This window comes from Carassius gibelio, chromosome A8 (genome assembly GCF_023724105.1).
Source record: "Carassius gibelio isolate Cgi1373 ecotype wild population from Czech Republic chromosome A8, carGib1.2-hapl.c, whole genome shotgun sequence".
Taxonomy (NCBI): domain Eukaryota; kingdom Metazoa; phylum Chordata; class Actinopteri; order Cypriniformes; family Cyprinidae; genus Carassius; species Carassius gibelio.
In genome coordinates this window covers 23,940,336-23,946,358 of record NC_068378.1, presented here as the reverse complement: position 1 = coordinate 23,946,358, position 6,023 = coordinate 23,940,336, and positions in this window count along the sequence as shown.

Below are 6,023 nucleotides of genomic sequence, written 5' to 3'. Positions count from 1 at the left end.
TGGCCTTTAAATTCAGGGGCTACGAGAAGTTCAAGTTTTGTGTTAAGGAATAGAATAAAAGAATTGAAATTACGTATTTTCATTGTATTAAATGAGAGATTCAGCCGGGTAATAGTGCTCATATAATAACATATAACATTTTATAATAGTATTTCTCTAGTCATCAATTTTACTAATTATTTTAGAATCATCATCATCTTCAGGAAGAAAATAACCAAATTCCAAGCACTTCAGCCTCTGGAACGTGAGTTTACGGCCTATATGGGCTTATGTCTAATGTTTGCATTGTTTTAGTGTTGTTTTTGACAGAGAACATTTTAAAAATCTCTTAGGTCTCATAGCAGATTTGAACAGTTGCAGGTGCCTACACTGACAACCAAAAATGTTAGATTAGTTAAAGGTCCTTTTCAATTTCTGGGTAATTTAAGTATTTTAGTTCTGTGAATTGAGTCGCTCTTGTCTGTGCGTTTTTGACAAACACTGCCACCTTGTGCCATATGCATAGTCCTACAGGTGAAACTCTCTGATAACAAGAATGAGGGAATGAGGTTGCTATCCATCTATCTATCTATCTATCTATCTATCTATCTATCTATCTATCTATCTATCTATCTATCTATCTATCTATCTATCTATCTATCTATATATATATATATATATATATATATATATATATATATATATATATATTTATACAGGGGCGGACTGGCCATCTGTGTGATCTGGAGAATCACAGAACGGCCCGTACTCCAGTCATCACCTCATTCAGACTATAAGTCGCATCAGTCCAAAAATACGTCATGACGAGGAAAAAAACATATAAATCGCACTGGATTGTAAGTCGCATTTATTTAGAACCAAGAACCAGGAGAAAACATTACCGTCTGTTTTTTCAGTGGTAGACTACAGGAGCACTGAGCAGAGCACCCTTTCGCCGCTGTAGACGATAATGTTTTCTCTTGGTTCATTTCTCTCCGTTCATGTAAAATTAATTTTTATAAATAAGTCGCACCTGACTATAAGTCGCAGGACCAGCCAAACTATGAAAAAAGTCCGGAAATATACGGTAAGTATGGAACATGAGAGGAAAAAGAGTTACTTGCTAGGGATGGTGTTAGGAAGTCATATTCAGGTTGCTAAATTTTTAATGAATACAGTAGTTAAAACAGCTAAACTTCAACATTTTAGCTGTAAAATGCCACATGTAGTAGCTAATATTAAGAAATATTTTGTGCTTTTACTTTAAAAAATGTTGGTAACGTCATGACGAGGTTATAACAGTTACTGTTATAACAACAGATTATATAATCTATTCCATGCTATCTTGGAATAAAACCTGTTTTTTATTTTTATTTTTTTTAATGCATTTCATAATTTGTTTATTCAGGTTGAGCTTAGACCAAGAGCAGAGAAAGACACTCACTCCAGCTCAACTTTAAATTACTTTAAAGAGCCCCAAGTCAGATTTTTATTTTTTTTTGTCAAACCACCCTCAGAAGTAGACAAAATACCTGACAGTACAGAGAGTGTTTAAGTTGAGTGTTTAAATCAACAGTACACAAAGATGGCGCAGACAGACTGTTGTCGAGTTTCCGCGCGCCGATTGCTTTGGGTCGGGTTTTATTCCCAGTCCGTCCCTCTCCACGAACATAACCAGGTGAGCAGATCACTCTCTCACTATTTGACTGCTCTAGTCTTTATCCACTCATCATCATCATCCACCAATCAGAACACAGGAGAACTCTTTGACCACAGCTGCTGTGCTTCAAAAGCTCTTGCAGCAGCTCAACACTGGTTTTCTCTGAGGTGGTCGGATCACATCAGATTGTGGTTAATCTTGCAGATCATGACTTATATCTACTCTTCCTCTCCCTGCAGTTTGCTAATATAAAGATTCCTCCTTAACTCCCACATCTTCTGTGGGTTTTATTGTTCTGGGTCTGAATTTGGGCTCCTTGGATCTCAAAAAAGAAACATTTTCAATCTCCAAGGTGAACGTTATGACAATACACTGTTACAGAAAAGGGTTCATTGGGGTTCTATATAGAACCATAGTGTTCTTTACTCAACTCCAAAGAACCTTTTATGCTAAAAAGGTTCTATAATGAAAAGAAAGAACCCTTTTGACACAAAGGTTCTTTAGGCTATTATTCATTCATATATTACATTATTCTGCAACATTTTGTATTTGTAATTAAATTATTGTTTGTAGTAACTTAATATCACATTTTAATTATGCTGATTTTTGGAGAAAAACTGAAATGGCACTCTTCGTGCGATATTAACTACATAAAATGATATAAATATATACGAACTCCCGAACAGACTCAAATGATTCGTGAACCCGCTACGAACGCCCGAACTGATTCAAATGATTCGCGATCCCCAAACTGACTCAAATGATTCGTGATCCCGTATCGAACTCCCGAACTGACTCAGATGATTCGCGAACCCGCTACGAACTCTCGAACTGACTCAAATGATTCGCGAACCCGCTCCGAACTCCCGAACTGACTCAATTGATTCGCGATCCCGCTACGAACTCCCGAACTGATTCAAATGATTCGCGATCCCCAAACTGACTCAAATGATTCGTGATCCTGTATCGAACTCCCGAACTGACTCAGATGATTCGCGAACCCGCTACGAACTCTCGAACTGACTCAAATGATTCGCGAACCCGCTCCGAACTCCCGAACTGACTCAATTGATTCGCGATCCCGCTACGAACTCCCGAACTGATTCAAATGATTCGCGATCCCCAAACTGACTCAGATGATTCGTGAACCTGCTACGAACTCTCGACCTGACTCAAATGATTCGCGAACCCAGTCGAACTCCCGAACTGACTCAAATGATTCGTGATCCCGTATCGAACTCCCAAACTGACTCAAATGATTCGCGAACCCGCCTTGAACTCCCGGACTCAAATTATTCGCGAACCCGCTACAAACTCCCGAAATGATTCAAATAATTCGCGATCCCGCCGAAATGACTAAAATGATGAACTCCCGAACAGACTCAAATGATTCACGAACCCGCTACGAACTCCCGAATTGATTCAAACGATTCACGCTCCATAGGGGAGAAAGTACCATTTTTCAGAAAAACATCATTTTAAAAGATAATGTTGTATACAGAGATATATTTCTGCTGTGGACAGTAACTCAGAAGTGTGTTCTAACAATACCAGGTGGTATTTCGTAGAAATGTAGAAAGACTAAGACTGTTCAAAGTATAATTTACTTTGAACATAAGTTGCACATTGTTACTTTTCAACCCCATTGGTCGGGAAGAAAGTAACACAACAATATAAGCTAGATTTTTTTTCTGTTACTCTTATTTTTCTTAAGTATACCTGATTGTGACCTTGTTAATATGTAACTGCAAACATATTTTGTCCTTTTATCCTTGCAAAAACTTATTAAATTATTTTCATATTTTCTTTTTAAATTTAAGTTTCATCAGATGTCTTAAAACCTGACTGTATTTTTTATTGTCAATTTCAATGTATTTTTATTTAAAAAAAAATATACAGAATGCACAATATAACAATTTAATCACATTTAGCATAATAAAAAAACCTCTAAACATAATGTAACAGTAGGCCTATTTATGTTTCCATCCAGTTGTTTTTATGCATAAATTGAAAATGTGCATTAAAACGTCTGAAAACACTGCAAATTCACAGGTGGAGGTGTAAAGGCTAAGATATGGCTAAAACCTAAATATAAATGTGACGTAGCAGCTGCCGAGAGAGTGATGTTCCTCTATGTCCTGAAACACCCTCTCAAAAACATCTGGATAGAACCAGACCTCTGTCTGTCTTTCTGAACCTCACTAAGACATATTCTTTTGGTATAATATGACATAAACATTCGTAAGAAATTATGCAAGACACAGAAATCCACAATATAGCTTGCACTGGAACAAAATAAATACTTTTTGTCACTGTAGTGGGACAAAATTATCAACTGTTACTAACTGTTATAAAAAAAACTGAAAATGCAAACTTTAGGATGTGTTAAAGCACTAAATAACCTGTAGATTGATATTACTGTGACACATGAAACAAGAAAAACAACACGACTAATAAAAAAATTTACCGCTTCAATAATTTACTTTTTGTACTCGAAAACAGTTTTATGGACCTAACTTCGGGAAACGATGAGGAAATCATCGTTGATATTTCTTAGCTCCTCAAGGATTGCATGCTGAATATGCTGTCATAGCTGGGAATGCAAATGCAGAAAGAGGCTCGGAGAAAATCGATTTGTTACTATCGTCCCACGTTACTTTCGAGTTTAGACCCCGCTATCCCCTACTCCGAACTCCCACGAATTTGCGATCGATATGAAACTTGAGTCGTAGACCTCTTTAATGATGTGTGATAATGTGATAATGATAAAGTTATAGTTTATGAAGTGAATTGCATTACTTTACATTAAAACTAGCAGTAACTCTGAACTAATGTGAGCAAAGAACGCTTCTGTGCGCTGGCGTCCTCCCACAAGTTGAGAGATTTTAAACAAACATTTGCAGTTAACCAAATGAAACAATACACATTTTAATGCTATAAAAGTGTGCACATCGAGAGAAATAAACAGCAGATGTTCATGTTAACAACTTCTTTAACTTGAGCAAACACTGCTAATACATATAGGCTACATTTGTTAATAAAGTAAATAAAATGGAAACATGAATGTTTTAATGCTATTGAATAAAAATAAACGATCCACTCAAAAGTCTCTGCTCATCATGACAGGACCTAATTTCATTTATGTTTTGCAATTCTAAATTTTTGTTTGCAAAAAACAAATTTATTTTCCTCAATACTTTAATTTTCGTTTGCACAACTTTATTTTATTTTGCAAAACGTTAATTTTTGTATATATACGCCATTAAATTGACTCCATATCATTCACATGCATTCATAAATGAATTTGTATATACCTAATAATGCAGTGAAAGAACGCACTCAAAATGCACATGCGCACTAGTATGACTTCATCATGTAACTTTACATTAGCCTATGCTTGCACTTTTTAGGCACGAATTAGTTTAGTTTTTGAATATACTTGATACTAAAAGGCACATCATTAAAACAAAAAAATACAAGTTCACATATCACACCTAAACAGGCATGGAAAACTTAATTAGAACTAGCTACTAAATTAGTTAAAAATGCCTATCAATATACAGCTATGATTCGCGAACCCTGAACTGACTGATTCGCGAACCCGCTTTGAACTCCCGAACTGACTCAAATGATTAGCGATCCCCAAACTGACTCAAATGATTCGCGATCCCGCTACTAACTCCCAAACTGATTCAAATGATCCGCGAAGCCGTTCCGAACTCCCGAACTGACTCAAATGATTTGCGATCCCGCTCCGAACTCCCGAACTGATTCAAATGATTGCGATCCCCGATCTGACTCAAATGATTCGCGAACCCGCTTCGAACTCCCGAACTGATTCAAATTCGCGATCCCGCTCCGAACTCCCGACACAAATGATTCGCAAACCTGCTTTGAACTCCCGATCTGACTCAAATGATTCGCGAACCCCCCGAACTCCCGAACTGATTCAAATTCGCGATCCCGCTCCGAACTCCCGACTCAAATGATTCGCGAACCCGCTCCGAACTCCCAAACTGACTCAAATGATTCGCGTTCCCCAAACTGACTCAAATGATTCGCGATCCCGCTACGAACTCCCGAACTGATTCAAATGATCGCGATCCCCAAACTGACTCAAATTTTTTTTTGGTCAGACCACTAGTAAAAGTGTAACTGGGAATTCTATCCAGTCTCTTTCAAGCATAAGGCATATTGTTCAATACAGTAACTGCCATCCAAAATTTTGCCATAGTTTATATCAGAAAATCCCTCCAGAGAACACTAAGCAATTTGATGTAAACTATGACACAAGGACTTGCCATTCTGATGGCACTGTCATGTTCATTGACACATAGCCTATATTTATTTTTGAGAGATGAACTAAGGATTTTGAGCAAGAGAC